Consider the following 18,494-nt stretch of genomic DNA (forward strand, 5'->3'; position numbering starts at 1 on the left):
TCACAAGGACAACTAGTCCATATCCCCAGACAGACCAACACCTAACTAGATCACAACCTGACGAAAACTCACAAGGAGAACCAGGCCATATCCCCAAACAGATCAACACCTAACTAGATCACAACCTGACGGAAACTCACATGGAGAACTAGTCCATATACCCAAACAGACCAACACCTAACTAGATCACAACCTGACGAAAACTCACAAGGAGAACAACTCCATATCCCCAAACAGACCAACACCTAACTAGATCACAACCTGACGGAAACTCACAAGGAGAACCAGGCCATATCCCCAAACAGATCAACACCTAACTAGATCACAACCTGACGAAAACCCACAAGAAGAACTAGTCCATATCCCCAGACAGATCAACACCTAACTAGATCACAACCTGACGGAAACTCACAAGGAGAACTAGTCCATATCCCCAAACAGATCAACACCTAACTAGATCACAACCTGACGGAAACTCACAAGGAGAACTGGTCCATATCCCCAAACAGACCAACACCTAACTAGATCACAACCTGACGGAAACTCACAAGGAGAACTGGTCCATATCCCCAAACAGATCAACACCTAACTAGATCACAACCTGACGGAAACTCACAAGGAGAACTAGTCCACATCCCCAAACAGATTACCACCTAACTAGATCACAACCTGGCGAAAACTCACACGGAGAACTAGTCCATATCCCCAAACAGACCAACACCTAAATAGACCACAACCTGACGGAAACTCACACGGAGAACTAGTCCATATACCCAAACAGACCAACAGCTAGCTAGATCACAACCTGACGAAAACTAACATGGAGAACTAGTCCATATCCCCAAACAGACCAACACCTAACTAGATCACAACCTGACGGAAACTCACAAGGAGAACTAGTCCACATCCCAAAACAGACCAACACCTAACTAGATTACAACCTGACGAAAACTCACAAGGAGAACTAGTCCATATACCCAAACAGATCAACACCTAACTAGATCACAACCTGACGGAAACTCACATGGAGAACTAGTCCATATCCCCAAACAGACCAACACCTAACTAGATCACAACCTGACGAAAACTCACATGGAGAACTAGTCCATATCCCCAAACAGACCAACACCTAACTAGATCACAACCTGACGAAAACTCACATGGAGAACTAGTCCACGTCCCCAAACAGATTACCACCTAACTAGATCACAACCTGGCGAAAACTCACAAGGAGAACTAATCCACTCGTTTTTGATTTGCTTTGTTCTGTTTCAAAAGTTAGACAAGGTTAAGTGTATGTGTCTCTCTGAAAGCTTGGAATACAGGAATATGTACCACCTCATATTGAAATATTTAACACAGTTTTAATGGGTAATACGGCTTCATGCCATGCATATATTTAATCGAAACGCTAAGAGACTAACAAACTGTCATGGAAGCTTCCAAACCCTTCCAGCGGAGAGAAGATCGTAATGTGACCACAATGTTAGGCCTGCACATCATATTGCTGGATGTAATTACTTTCCACTTTACCTGTGTGTTTCACAAACCAGTAATAGTGGTTTGTACGTGTATGTGATTGGTGTGTGTATTTACAGAATGTAGGTCCGGGTGGTACGGGCCAGACTGTACAGAGAGCTGTGGAAACTGTATCGGAGGGACAATTTCTTGTAACAGAGTATCGGGGCAATGTCCGCAAAATGCAGTAGGCCAGGCGCGATGTCTGGTTGGATACATGGGGATGAACTGTAAAACACGTAAGTGAACGGTTTATATACATTGAATGTTCTCAGCATATTTGTAATTTCTTCATTCCTCTGTCACTCTGTATTTATGCGTTTTACTTTCTTTTACGTCATCGTGTTATGGGTAAAAATTTAACACAACTGACTTCATATTTCTATAGTTTGGCAGTCATGGACAATGTTGTAATTCAGCATTACATATAACATAGCATTTTGCTATACCCCCCCCCCACCCCCCGCCTCCCAACCCCACACAAAAAAAATTATTCTATGTGCATACAGTAATATAGGCATGATACACAATATATTTACAGACCTGGGAAACAGGGAGCTCTATTCGCAAACTCTAGACATGACATGGTTAACGTTCTTGTATGTTATATGTGATGGCAACACAGCATTTTGCAACTGTTTTGTTTACTTTTAACAGAAGTGAACAACGATAAAGTTGTTTGAGCGTTAAAGGTAACGCTCAGTCCAATAAACGTTGAAGGTCTCTAACAATTTTGGCTGTGGAATTGTTCTTATAGGTTCAAAAAGAGACGTTTCGCTGGCAAAGGTAATAATTAGACATTAATTATCGATGTTAATATATTTAGGATAGATAAGAAATAGAAGTGCACCAAGGTTGACCCTTGAAACGCCCTAAAATAAATACTCTCAATACCTGATTCAACTGAGATTTATACATACGCGAATTGATCTATTACACAAATAATTTTTAAACCAAATTGCGCAAATTGCGAGCAAAGCACAAAAAGCATCCCTAAATCCCTACCCACCCATTCCCCATCCCAGCCTCTAACCGATATTTGCAGGTCTCGTAACTTCAAACTGTTACAGCTGTAAAGGCGAAAATCACTGTTGTATACACCTATCCAGTTTGGCCTAAAAATGTCCAAAGATCCATATACAACCTTTAGTACATTCACATCACCATGCTATATAGTGTACATGGACTGTAATCATGACTATGGAGAATGTACGGTTTCTAATTAACTTGTTTATATCCCATTGCGTAGACACTATTTAGTTAACCGAAAGTGACGCCACATAGGCCGAAAACACTAACTTGAGCCCCGGCTTCACTGATCATGCAGCTATATTTGTTTATATTTTAGTTCTACTCAGTCTCTTAAAATTCTAACTTGAATTGTTAAATATAGCATCATGTGAGATACTGTATATTTTTCTTCTTTCCGATTTCAAACAAGGTTTTTGAGGTGTGATTGCAATTAGTATAAACATTTAGTATAAATGCAATATCAGTTACCAGGCCAACCATTTTGCAAACGTACAATATTATCTACGTTTCTTGCTGCAGCGTGTATGACTGGCTCGTGGGGTGCAGACTGTCGCCAACCCTGTGGCCATTGCTGGATAAATGGTGTCTGTGACGGGACCACAGGAATATGTTTCCGTGGACAACCGAGATGTGCGGCAGGATATCACGGTGACAGGTGTATGATCGGTATGTATTTCCGTACAGGAATTATGAACACATGTGCTGCACAAAAAAACTAAATTGCACGATACAGCCTAATGTATGCCCGAGTGAAAACACTGGAACTAAATCAACAAACCGTCAACATTTTAAAAATGGCTGTTTCTTTTGATTCATGGATTGGTAACGTGCCTATTTCATTATGCATCATGTCCTTTTGCCAAAACATTGGACATATTAGCGATTCATAATAGTGGTTGGTTGCTTTCTATCATTATTAAAAATAAAACACACACACACACTTGAAGTACACATTTTCAATCAGCATACCAATCTCCTTTATCAAAATGGAGAGAAAACCATATCATTTACGAATAAATCTCTTTGCGAACGAATCCGATTTCAGCCAAAAGATAATCGTATAGAGTCGATGCTGTTGTTACAATTTAGTTCACTGTAACGTCATTGCCCAGCTGTTGGAACCCCTAAAACCCCATACGATACCTTAAAGGATTGCCGGCCAGATTTAGCCACAAGCCCTGATTATAAAGATTACGACCTGTTTAAACAGTCTGTTACCGGGAGGGCTTCTGAGAAATAGCATACTACATTTTCAACAAAAAACAGTAGATTTACTACCCTATCCGATCTCTAGTTGGCTGGCTGGCCGGCCGGTACGTCTCAGCGGGTGAATCTATACATTGCCAGCCCAAGTCTAGCTGGCCTAAATAAATTGGGAATTCCGTGTCAAAACTATGTCATTTCTGAGATGGATTCTAGCTACACACAAGAAAATATTCTGACGTACCAATTTGAACTCATAGTTGACAACGTTCAAATTCCCATCTATGACACTGACATCTCTGGCCAGACTTCAGATTCCGAGTTTACAGACGTTGAATTTGATCTTAATCCACCCGCACTGGCAATACGGACGGGTAAGCCATAGCTTCACCCCATGTTACACTGTACATTTCGTGATTTTATTTTAAAATTTATTATTTATTTACTATTTTTTCCTCTGCCCGTTTCACAATAAATATCATTCTATTCCCCGAGAGATTCTAAATTCACACCTATATGCGATGACAACTACCGATACGTGTTATTATGCATTCCGATTACAGTCGTGTACATGCACAATATAAATATATCACGGAAGAGGACGTCGGCGATGAAGCGTACAGAGATGTACTGTCCATCAGCATTCTGTAATGGAGAAACGACAAGCAACTGTTTCGAGTTCTTTCTACTACTTAAAAATGTCTTTAGTAATGTAACAATTGTCGATTCTTTTTCTAAGAATCGCACGGTGTCATTTCAAGCAAATAGTACAAAAACGTTACGTAATAATGAGCGTCAGTGTATGCTCTTTCCTGTCTGCTAAGCCACACTTATTTGCATATAATACATGTACGTATCGTGGTTGATACTTCATGACGGTGTTACATGAAGTTTTAGTGCAACACCTTTAAGGCTTTTAGCCAATGAGAATCCAATCGGTTGTACTCTGTATAGGTTACAACATTATTATTAAGTATTAGTAGTCACCTTATTTATAAGGATTTTGAGATATAATCTTTGGATATAACACTGAGTGTGTCAGATTATGGACAGTGACTCGGGCGGGGGATTCATTGTTCTTGGCCCATTACAGTAATGCAGCAAATCCCAACCTCGGTGCATTACTTAATAATGTGAGTGACCTCTAGCACGCAATGAAGTTCAACACATCTGTTCCTCAGCACATTGTTTTACTGGTCATAATTCTTCATAGTCCATTTATAACATGACGTTAGAAAGCATGTTCTTATCTTGTATCCATACACGATCCAGAATCGATAAACAACAATTTCAGATAGCAAGACAATTTACTCAAACAACAAAAGTTGGCTTTCTGCCACAATTAATGAGAAAATAGATTGTGTTTCTATCGCGCTGTCACAGCCACGGATTCGCAATAGTTTTCGGTGTCACCATGCTGTTACGTAAATGTTCTATATGAGTTTACACTGTAGGTGGTGCCTGATGACTGTCCCTTGCAAAGACTAGTTCATTATGCAGTTTGGGTAGTTTGCATTGACGCATTGACGTCAGCAAGCCTTAAAAGCCGTCTAAAGATTGCACAATACCAACCTCATTACCTTGTGATTTTAAGTGCCATATTACTCAGATTAACTTACGCTTTTTCAATATTTTCTTACACTCAATTTAACAATACACACAGGGTAGCTATTTATGACTAAATAATGAATCTGGACACTAATCTGTTCAATGCTAAGATACCGTTATCATCTTAACGACCTATACGTTAAAGGAAAATACCTCTAGAAATCAAAGAAGGCATCACTAAATAGACCACTTAAAACTATGAATGGCTATACTTTAATTTATTTTTTATATGTTTATGAAAAGAGTTAAAGGGGTTCGAACATTTGAATTCTTTATGGAACATACTATCAGAGTTTAGGAACTTTGACGTCACAGGAAGTTTTTCTTAACTCTAATCACGAAACTGATTGTTGAAATAATTCTAGTTATCTTGGCGTAAAAGATCACTGAATTAATGTTTCCCAAAATTCCTTCCTTCTGGTGAACATCAGGAAAACAAGGTGTTGTGACGTCAGTATGGCTCAGCATAGTGTCCAAATATTTAAATGTCTTCAACACGTTTAATAAATATGAAAAATTAAATGAATGTATTTTTACGCATAGTTTTCGGTTGTCTGTATGATTTACCCTACTTCATATTTTAGCTTTCTTTTTCCTTTACCGAACGTTGAATTCGTGTTACTGCAAAGTAAAATTTTCCAGCCGTTATATCTAATAATGTTAATAAATATTTGTTAATAAATATTAATAAATATTAACTTCTCCATATAATTACCAACAATTCATTGGTATCAACCCCTTAATGCTTGGCAGCTTGACAACGACTGATCACATGGCTACCACGTAAACTCAAGTGTCGAGATTGTTGAATGTAAGGTAGATGGTATAACTGAGATCATTGCACTAAAGACTGGCCACATGGCTACCACGTAAACTGAACTTTTACAATTGTTGAATGTAACGTGAATGTTATAACTCAGATCAGTTTTCTGATTAGTGTAACTGAACCACGTGTCTGTCACATTGATTATGTCGTAGTTATTCTGTATGCATAAGACAGTATTCATTTCGTCAAGTTTTGAGTTTGTCGAGAGTCCATTATTATTCACCGACACTAAGCTTCTTGCGTTTAAATGGCAGCATTTCATGTCGTGTAAATTATGGCCCAGGGTTATGGTGGATATCTCCATACTGTAATGTAAGGAACATTAGCCAAATGGCAAGGAAATGTTGATTACGAATGGCAGTTAAAAAACTGACAAGAACAAGGCCGCTTATTGTTGCATCGCCAAACAATTTGTAGAGTTTCACAAGGAATAGGCTATCTTTATATGACATACAGTTATACCAGGCCCCGATTTCCGCTCGATACTCATTTAGGCCACACATAGTAAATAATATAATATCAAGGAGAAGAACACATGATTTTTATATCTTCATTATTCTGACTGCACATACCGGCCCGATAAGTTTTCCCTACTTTAGGAGGAAGGTGTTTTACAAGAGAGAAGCCATACATGGAAGACTGCTTAATTAAAAACACATAGGATTTCGAATCCTAGTGCACAGAACAGGATTCATGAAGTTAGGTGATATACAGTCCATAGCTCTGTGTTAAGCTTGGGGAGGTCGGGTGCTATATACAATATGTATACAATGCTCGCTCCAGTCCCCAGTAGTACTGTGGAATACACTGAATTAGGCTGAGATTCTGTAAAAGATCTAGGCGGAAATAAAAACATAAATATACACATTGAAGATATAGATGTAAGATGATGTCCAAGGGGAGGTGTCATGTTCAGACACCAATAAGGTCTTCCTTATGTTCGATATTTTTAGCAGTTCCTAACTTTTCGGTAGACAATATTTCCATGAACAGTTTTTTCCATTTTTCCTTAGTTTCAGCATGTCTATAAGTAAGAAATAGCGGTGTTTGGTCAGGTTTTCATTAATGCAGATGATGTTTGTTTCATCAGAGTGTTTTTAGGGCGCGACGAGCTGTCAGGAATTCAGTCTTTTTTCGGAATAAGATAAATTGCAAGATTATCTGTGATTTCTTTACTCCGATGAAATGCGAGCAAGATAGATTATTTACCGTTAGAGGCACGTTGTGCTAATTCGCATACAGCTTCACAGGTGGACTCATTCTCTTGTACTTCGAGGCCACTAATGCGTAAGAATGTTCGACGACTGTATTGTTCAGCTTTATCGTTTTATCAGTTGTTCGTTTTCCTATTTCAACGATGGAATAGATTTACCCGTTACTTAAGCCTGGGACTTGAGATGTTCTTTTTCGCTATGCATTGAAGTAAATTTATTTTCATACGTTTTAATCTTTTCTATATTGGTTTTCAGTTTGTGTAGTACATCTTTAATGTCGTCGCCCGGGAGAATGGCTTAACTTGATTACATCTATAAGTTTGGCCATGGTCGATCGCCGAATTTATAGCTTTTTTTCACAGCATTTTGGGCAGATTTTTCCATCAGTTCCTCCATAACTCTCACAATCCGACTGCCGATGGATAAGCAAAGTTCCGCGGTTTTGTTTTGACTTCACCCTTTCTAATCGACGGTGGATCTGAGTCATGGGAATGTTTTCGCTTTGCTTCCTACCTCGTCTCATCCGTTTTCTCTGTCGTTTCAGCTAGTTTGACCTATTTTCCAGCTAGGAATTTCTTCGCCCCGTTTTCACAGTAAGCCTAAGGTCAGATCTTTTGTCCTTTAGGTTAATTACACATGCAGATTAGTTTGGCAGCGCCCCATCCATCTTCTCAACCCGATCCACTCACACCTTCATGTGTCGTGACATAAGTGCTATATTCTGGAGGACACAGTAAAAAAAATTTAGAAATAATTATTCCCGATCCATCCTCTGTCCATTTGAGAACAGGATATATATACATGTACATGTGACTTAATCTATGTATTGCCCACGACATTTGAATGATATACCCAAATAGACCAACACCTAACTAGATCACAACCTGACGGAAACTCACATGGAGAACTAGTCCAAATCCCCAAATAAACCAACACCTAACTAGATCACAACCTGACGAAAACTGACAAGGAGAACTAGTCCACATCCCCAAACAGACCAACACCTAACTAGATCACAACCTGACGAAAACTCACAAGGAGAACTAATCCACATCCCCAAACAGATCAACACCTGACTAGATCACAACCTGACGAAAGCTCACAAGGAGAACTAGTCCATATCCCCAAACAGACCAACACCTAACTAGATCACAACCTGACGAAAACTCACATGGAGAACTAGGCCATATCCCCAAACAGACCAACACCTAACTGGATCACAACCTGACAAAAACTCACAAGGAGAACTAGTCCACATCCCCAAACAGACCAACACCTAACTAGATCACAACCTGACGAAAACTCACAAGGAGAACTAATCCACATCCCCAAACAGATCAACACCTGACTAGATCACAACCTGACGAAAACTCACAAGGAGAACTAGTCCATATCCCCAAACAGACCAACACCTAACTAGATCACAACCTGACGAAAACTCACAAGGACAACTAGTCCATATACCCAAACAGACCAACACCTAACTAGATCACAACCTGACGAAAACTCACATGGAGAACTAGGCCGTATCCCCAAACAGACCAACACCTAACTAGATCACAACCTGACGAAAACTCACATGGAGAACTAGTCCATATACCCAAACAGATCCACACCTAACTAGATCACAACCTGACGAAAACTCACAAGGAGAACTACTCCATATACCCAAACAGACCAACACCTAACTAGATCACTACCTGACGAAAACTCACATGGAGAACTAGGCCGTATCCCCAAACAGACCAACACCTAACTAGATCACAACCTGACGAAAACTCACATGGAGAACTAGGCCATATCCCCAAACAGACCAACACCTAACTAGATCACAACCTGACGAAAACTCACAAGGAGAACTAGTCCATATACCCAAACAGATCCACACCTAACTAGATCACAACCTGACAAAAACTCACAAGGAGAACTAGTCCATATACCCAAACAGACCAACACCTAACTAGATCACAACCTGACGAAAACTCACATGGAGAACTAGGCCGTATCCCCAAACAGACCAACACCTAACTAGATCACAACCTGACGGAAACTCACATGGAGAACTAGTCCATATCCCCAAACAGACCAACACCTAACTAGATCACAACCTGACGAAAACTCACAAGGAGAACTAGTCCATATACCCAAACAGACCAACACCTAATTAGATCACAACCTGACGAAAACTCACATGGAGAACTAGGCCATATCCCCAAACAGACCAACACCTAACTAGATCACAACCTGACGAAAACTCACAAGGAGAACTAGTCCATATACCCAAACAGATCCACACCTAACTAGATCACAACCTGACAAAAACTCACAAGGAGAACTAGTCCATATACCCAAACAGACCAACACCTAACTAGATCACAACCTGACGAAAACTCACATGGAGAACTAGGCCGTATCCCCAAACAGACCAACACCTAACTAGATCACAACCTGACGAAAACTCACAAGGAGAACTAGTCCATATCCCCAAACAGAACCTCACCTAACTAGATCACAACCTGACGAAAACTCACAAGGAGAACTAGTCCATATACCCAAACAGACCAACACCTAACTAGATCACAACCTGACGAAAACTCACAAGGAGAACTAGTCCATATCCCCAAACAGACCAACACCTAACTAGATCACAACCTGACGAAAACTCACAAGGAGAACTAGTCAATATACCCAAACAGATCAACACCTAACTAGATCACAACCTGATGAAAACTCACAAGGAGAACTAGTCCATATACCCAAACAGACCAACACCTAATTAGATCACAACCTGACGAAAACTCACATGGAGAACTAGTCCATATCCCCAAACAGACCAACACCTAACTAGATTACAACCTGACGAAAACTCACAAGGAGAACTAGCCCATATACCCAAACAGATCCACACCTAACTAGATCACAACCTGACGAAAACTCACAAGGAGAACTACTCGATTTACCCAAACAGACCAACACCTAACTAGATCACAACCTGACGAAAACTCACATGGAGAACTAGGCCGTATCCCCAAACAGACCAACACCTAACTAGATCACAACCTGACGAAAACTCACAAGGAGAACTAGTCCATATCCCCAAACAGATCCACACCTAACTAGATCACAACCTGACGAAAGCTCACAAGGAGAACTAGTCCATATACCCAAACAGACCAACATCTAACTAGATCACAACCTGACGAAAACTCACATGGAGAACTAGACCATATCCGCAAACAGACCAACACCTAACTAGATCACAACCTGACGAAAACTCACAAGGAGAACTAATCCATATCCCCAAACAGATCCACACCTAACTAGATCACAACCTGACGAAAACTCACAAGGAGAACTAATCCATATCCCCAAACAGATCCACACCTAACTAGATCACAACCTGACGAAAACTCACAAGGAGAACTAGTCCATATACCCAAACAGACCAACACCTAACTAGATCACAACCTGACGAAAACTCACATGGAGAACTAGGCCGTATCCCCAAACAGACCAACACCTAACTAGATCACAACCTGACGAAAACTCACATGGAGAACTAGGCCATATACCCAAACAGACCAACACCTAACTAGATCACAACCTGACGAAAACTCACATGGAGAACTAGTCCATATCCCCAAAGAGACCAACACCTAACTAGATCACAACCTGACGGAAACTCACAAGGAGAACTAGTCCATATCCCCAAACAGACCAACACCTAACTAGATCACAACCTGACGAAAACTGACAAGGAGAACTAGTCCACATCCCCAAACAGGCCAACACCTAACTAGATCACAACCTGACAAAAACTCACATGGAGAACTAGGCCATATCCCCAAACAGACCAACAGCTATCTAGATCACAACCTGACAAAAACTTACAAGGAGAACTAGTCCATATCCCCAAACAGACCAACACCTAACTAGATCACAAACTGACGAAAACTCACAAGGACAACTAGTCCATATACCCAAACAGACCAACACCTAACTACATCACAACCTGACGAAAACTCACATGGAGAAGTAGTCCATATCCCCAAACACACCAACACCTAACTAGATCACAACCTGACGAAAACTGACAAGGAGAACTAGTTCATATACCCAAAGAGACCAACACCTAACTAGATCACAACCTGACGAAAACTCACAAGGAGAACTAGGTCATATCCCCAAACACACCAACACCTAACTAGATCACAACCTGACGAAAACTCACAAGGAGAACTAGTCAATATACCCAAACAGGCCAACACCTAACTAGATCACAACCTGACGAAAACTCACAAGGAGAACTAGGTCATATCCCCAAACAGACCAACACCTAACTAGATTACAACCTGACGAAAACTCACAAGGAGAACTAGGTCATATACCCAAACAGACCAACACCTAACTAGATTACAACCTGACGAAAACTCACAAGGAGAACTAGTCCATATACCCAAACAGGCCAACACCTAACTAGATCACAACCTGACGAAAACTCACAAGGAGAACTAGTCCTTATACCCAAACAGACCAACACCTAATTAGATCACAACCTGACGAAAACTCACAAGGAGAACTAGGTCATATCCCCAAACAGACCAACACCTAACTAGATTACAACCTGACGAAAACTCACAAGGAGAACTAGTCCATATACCCAAACAGGCCAACACCTAACTAGATCACAACCTGACGAAAACTTACATGGAGAACTAGTCCATATCCCCAAAGAGGCCAACACCTAACTAGATCACAACCTGACGAAAACTCACATGGAGAACTAGGCCATATCCCCAAACAGGCCAACACCTAACTAGATCACAACCTGACAAAAACTCACATGGAGAACTAGGCCATATCCCCAAACAGACCAACAGCTAACTAGATCACAACCTGACAAAAACTTACAAGGAGAACTAGTCCATATCCCCAAACAGACCAACACCTAACTAGATCACAAACTGACGAAAACTCACAAGGACAACTAGTCCATATACCCAAACAGACCAACACCTAACTACATCACAACCTGACGAAAACTCACATGGAGAAGTAGTCCATATCCCCAAATTGACCAACACCTAACTAGATCACAACCTGACGAAAACTCACAAGTAGAACTAGTTCATATACCCAAAGAGACCAACACCTAACTAGATCACAACTTAACGAAAACTCACACAAAGAACAACTCCATATACCCAAACAGACCAACACTTAACTAGATCACAACCTGACGAAAACTCACAAGGAGAACTAGTCCATATCCCCAAACAGACCAACACCTAACTAGATCACAACCTGACGAAAGCTCTTAAGGAGAACTAGTCCATATCCCCAAACAGACCAACACCTAACTAGATCACAGCCTGACGAAAACTCACATGGAGAACTAGTCCATATCCCCAAACAGACCAACACCTAACTAGATCACAACCTGACGAAAACTCACATGGAGAACTAGTCCATATCCCCAAACAGACCAACACCTAACTAGATCACAACCTGACGAAAACTCACAAGGAGAACTAGTCCATATCCCCAAACAGACCAACACCTAACTAGATCACAACCTGACGAAAACTCACATGGAGAACTAGTCCATATCCCCAAACAGACCAACACCTAACTAGATCACAACCTGACGAAAACTCACATGGAGAACTAGTCCATATCCCCAAACAGACCAACACCTAACTAGATCACAACCTGACGAAAACTCACATGGAGAACTAGTCCATATCCCCAAACAGACCAACACCTAACTAGATCACAACCTGACGAAAACTCACATGGAGAACTAGTCCATATCCCCAAACAGACCAACACCTAACTAGATCACAACCTGACGAAAACTGACAAGGAGAACTAGGTCATATCCCTAAACAAACCCACACCTAACTAGGTTACAACCAGACGAAAACTCACATAGAGAACTAGTCCATATACCCAAACAGACCAACACCTAACTATATCACAACCTGACGAAAACTTACAAGGAGAACTAGTCCATATCCCCAAACAGACCAACACCTAACTAGATCACAACCTGACGAAAACTCACAAGGAGAACTAGTCCATATACCCAAACAGACCAACACCTAACCAGATCACAACCTGACGAAAACTCACAAGGAGAACTAGTCCATATACCCAAACAGACCAACACCTAACTAGATCACAACCTGACGAAAATTCGCAAGGAGAACAACTCCATATCCCCAAACAGACCAACACCTAACTAGATCACAACCTGACGAAAACTCACAAGGGAAACTAATCCACACATGTTTACACTGCTTTGTTCGGTTTCAAAAGTTAGACAAGGGTATGTCTCTGTGCAGTTATCATACACTGTATCCTTGATGAAGGTGTGTGTCTCTGAAAGCTTGGGATACAGGAATATGTACCATCTCCTACTGGAATATTTACCACAATTTTTATAGGTAATACCGCCTCATGCCATGCAGATATTTAATCGAAGCGCTAAGAGATTAACAAACTGTCATGGAAGCATCCAAACCTTTCAGGCGGAGAGAAGATCGTAACGTGGCCACAATGTTAGGCCTGCACATCATATTGCTGGGTGAAATTACTTTCCACTTTACCTGTTTATTCCATAAACTAGTAATAGTGATTTGTGCGTGTATGTGATTGGTGTGTGTGTTTACAGAATGTAGCGCCGGGTCGTACGGACCAGACTGTACAGAGACGTGTGGAAACTGTACCCAAGGGACATTGTCATGTCAAGGGACATTCGGGACATGTCCGCAAAATGTAGTAGGCCAGGCGCGATGCCTGCCGGGATACATGGAGATGAACTGTAAAACACGTGAGTGAACGATTTATATACATTGCATGTACTCAGCATACTTGTAATTTCTTCATTCCTCTGTCACTCTGTATTTCTGCGGGGTTTTTTTTCTTGTACCCCGTCGTGTTATGGGTGTAAAGGTTTCACACATTTGACTCCATATTCAATGGTTTGGCAGTCAGCGGTCAATCAAACTGGACGTTCCAAGTCAATAATGGGCGGGTTAATTTTTAAAACTACGTTTAAGACAAACCACGAAAAAAAAACTAAAAAAAAGAATATAAAGTGCGGAATCAGGACGGATTCTTGCAAAGACAAGCAGTCAACAGATTTAATTGATGTTGAGAAGACGCTAGTATATTAAGTTGCTGATAATAAAATATGTATCTCAGTTACTCTTTAATTGGAACTTTTCTTAAATCCAACGTGGTGGTCTAATGCAACACAATGAATATACATACTCAATCCCTGGGTTAAGCAGGCTTTAGACACCATCATGAAGCTGCCAATGTTCTGGACGCTCAGTCCATACATACTTACACGAGAATTGTACTCATTGTGAAACTTAAGAATCTTCGAGTGAAGGTGTTTGGTGGAAAATTTAAAATGTCATAGTTCAAACTGTCCCGATTGTCGTAAAACCTGGGTGAGAAGAAAACGTTTTGGTCTTTGTACATCTACTGGTCCAGATAACACGTACAATCGGGAAAGTCTGTAGTTTCCTTCCTACGAAGGTGGATATATATCTCTCGCAGTTTTTTTTATATGCTGATCGTTTAAAGCTGGCAGATAATCAATATACCGTTTTGTGAATGAGAAAGATCGGATCTGGAGAGGATTACTCTTATAGTTTCTGCACATAGTCGTATTCTTAGCAGAGCAGGTATAAATTAGCCAAAAAGAAGACAACTTGTACCCATCCGGATATCTATACTATGTTGTTATACGGTTTCCGCGAATTTTACATAAATGTCATGATTGAGATATTTAGTCAACTCGATGAAGGAAGAAACTTCCATGACTGGTAACCCTTGTATAAGTCTTGAGTGGAAATGTTCTTATCCGGTACGTTGAGTGAGGTCTCATAAATTGCAATTCACATCACTGCATTTTCCCCCTAATTCTGCTAAAGCCATTACGGTGGGGATCTCTGTGTCGAAACAGACATTCGTATACCAGCCATTAACCAACAAGGACGCTCCAGGTCAATAATCACAAGGCCAATTCCCAAAGACGACGTACAACGCATACCACCAAAAAATTCACAAAGTATATTAAGTACGAACATGGGACGGAATCATGCAAAGAAAAGCTGTCAACGGTTTTCAGTGATGTTGGAAAGACGCAAGGGATGGTCTAGGCGACTGAGTAAAATCAGTCTTCAAATCGTGTATTATGTCGTGTTCTCGGTAACAAAATATGTATCTGAGTTGAGCTTTGGTTGCAACTGTTCATATACCCAACGTGGAGATGTAATTTAACACGATGAATGTACACACAATAGCCTTGGGTTAAGTGAAAATAGATATAAACATGTAGCAGAGTGCGAAATATGCACCGGGCGCTCTTTCTATATTTACGTACAAGAGAACTATACTCATTGCAAAACTTAAGAAACTTCGAGTGAAGAAGTGAACCGTGACAAAATAGTTTTTGCAGTACTGACTTTTGACTTTGATTGAAATTGTCACACAGCACGCAGGATCTAACAAATGCTACAGGCCACATGCAGGATCCTTTGGTATATTGCTGCCCAAATAAGGATAATTTATCATGTCAAAATTGAAACTATCCCTCTCGTCCTAAAGCCTGCGATAGAGGAAACCGTTTTGGTTCTTGTGCAAATACACATTCAGATAAGATGTACCATATGGAGGGTAAATATCTTTCACAGCAGTTGCTATATATGGATAGTTTAAAGCCAGCAGATCATCAGTACGCCATCAGCAAAAAGTAGACATTTAGAGTGAGATGGCTGCAGCGGCACGTCATTTACATATGTTTCGGTGTTTAATCAAACTGGTCACCGCTATATTATCGTCAGAGGCAACAAAGCCATCTTCGGTTCTATTACACACTAGGGTCGTCCTTTATTGTGTATATCTGACTGATAAATTAAACTTCTCGACACATGTTACAAATATTGTAAGTAAAGCTTTCGGATTCCTCGGATTTTTAAAAACGCAATTGCACATATTTATCAAAAAAAGTATTTTACAGAGCACCTGTCCGGGCATCCCGCTTAGAGTCGGTTTTACTCTCCATCTAGTCGTTAATGGTTGCCGAAGAACCATGCTTCAATAGGATTCTAGGATATTTTAGACAAATTATCCTTCAGATCGGACATTGCTATTTTTACCGATTTACAACTTTTTAAAACCAAATGCAGAGACTTGTCCTATTAGCATGTCTTTATTCAGACTTTTTGGCGTCTTTTGGCGCTCACGTGTTTGGTTATTAATCTATACAGTTTTATTATCTGTTCTTTTATGCGTCTGCATACTGTCAGTCATTTTTCTTCTCGTCATTCATATCTGTTACCATCTATTTTGTTATCATCTGTGTAATCTTGCTGTCTGTCTGACAGTAGGTAAATAAACTAAACTAAGCTAAATAATTAGTGATGAAGTTCTATCGATTACATCCGTGTGAGGAGTCGTGGAATAGAGAGTGGAGAAATAACAAGTAGGTATGTCCTTATACAGTATGTGTATTAGAGCGTCTGGTTCTTTAGTGAGACGTTCACAGTTTTTAAATATCCACATACAGTTGACGCCTGATTTTTTTGCAATTACACAACAATACTTGTTCCGAAATGGCTGTACTCCTTGTTAAGAGAGTTGGGCGCGTAATTTGCAACTATTTAAGCATTGACTGTTAGAATATAAACCCTATCTGAGGTAAACTGGCAAGAGGTTGTATTTAATCGGTTACGTGTGACCATTTGTCAGATATCACACTGTCGTCACTGGTCTGGATTTACTCTACACGCTGTACGTCTTTAGTTATATTTAGTATGGTTTGGGGGCATTCGCATGATTCGCCACAGCATTGCGAACATGTGAAGCATTTAAAATCCGTGGTATGTTGATTAAATCAAAACTCCCACTTTACTGTGTTTCAGTGGTAGACAGTGTTGTGGCAAAAGTCCACATCTACATGAACTTGTGTATATATGTGTGTACCGCAGGGACACGTCATTGTGGATGTGCAGATTTGTACATAATTCTTTTAAGAGGGTACGAGGGTGGTGCAGAAAATGTAAAATGGAGGCTACTTACGCAGTATCTTACTTAATATTTAAGAGGAAATGCGTATGCCGTAGATGCTACGTGTATGTGTGGTTTTAGACAAACCTACCAGCTATCTAACTGTTATGTTGCTGTGAATCGACGCCTCATTAAAATGAACATAAAGTCTGCCACTATACATTCAGAGAAAAAATGATATAGGGCACAGCTATCACAGAAAAATGTGTAAAAATTTCTATAAAGTTTTGAAAGCGGAAAAGATGAGGTTCAGCATTGGGGATATAGCACTCACAGATTATTCACTCTGAGTAACCATGTTGCAGAAGGCCTTATGAACTTGGCCAATAACTAGCACTGAAAGCTTCACGTGATAACTGGCTGTCACGTCAAAAAACTTGTTAGTTCTCGATTGTCAGTGTGGTTTATTATAGTAGATAAAAAGAGATCGATACATTTTATTTGGTGTTTTTTTTTTAGTGTAACACCGATGCATTTAATATGAACCACACATTTATGAAAACGGAAATGAGAACGGTTGCCCGTGTTACATTGCGTACATGGCGGTATACTGCAGTAACTTCTCAAGGTGAGCTGGCAAGAAAACCAACTCGGGAGAGTCAAAGCTTGAAGAAAATATTGTGACTTTGCACTATTGTTCCTTAGCAAGTCAGACTTGGTAAAAAAAAATTCCCAAATGAAAGAGTCTGTTATTAATCAGATGGTCCTGCAATGTTCGGTAAATTCTCTGAATTTAGTACATTCAGCTAGGACAAATGTCTACACCCATGCAGGACAAGGACAAGGAGGGCGGCTAAAACAAGACGCTTGTGTCCACAAATATCGTCCTGACCGAACGCCAAACCTAAACGAAACATCACCCTTTGGACACGGAGCAGAACTGATACTCTTTGGTTGGGTATCAGGTGTTTTAGTGTTGAACGTTGTTGTGGAAATGGATCTTGCGATTATCGACTTGGAACGCCCTTTACGGACTACGAATGGTATAGGAATGTCGGACTTGACGC

The 18,494-nt window shown here is 40.3% G+C and overlaps 1 protein-coding gene across 1 annotated transcript in view; it reads left to right on the forward strand.

The window, feature by feature from the left end:
* Positions 1 to 18,494, forward strand: part of LOC135469689 (uncharacterized) — a 352,608-nt gene that overhangs the window by 39,467 nt on the left and 294,647 nt on the right. The gene's annotated exons all lie outside the window — the stretch shown is intronic.

The sequence above is a fragment of the Liolophura sinensis genome, chromosome 7 (genome assembly GCF_032854445.1).
Source record: "Liolophura sinensis isolate JHLJ2023 chromosome 7, CUHK_Ljap_v2, whole genome shotgun sequence".
Classification (NCBI taxonomy): domain Eukaryota; kingdom Metazoa; phylum Mollusca; class Polyplacophora; order Chitonida; family Chitonidae; genus Liolophura; species Liolophura sinensis.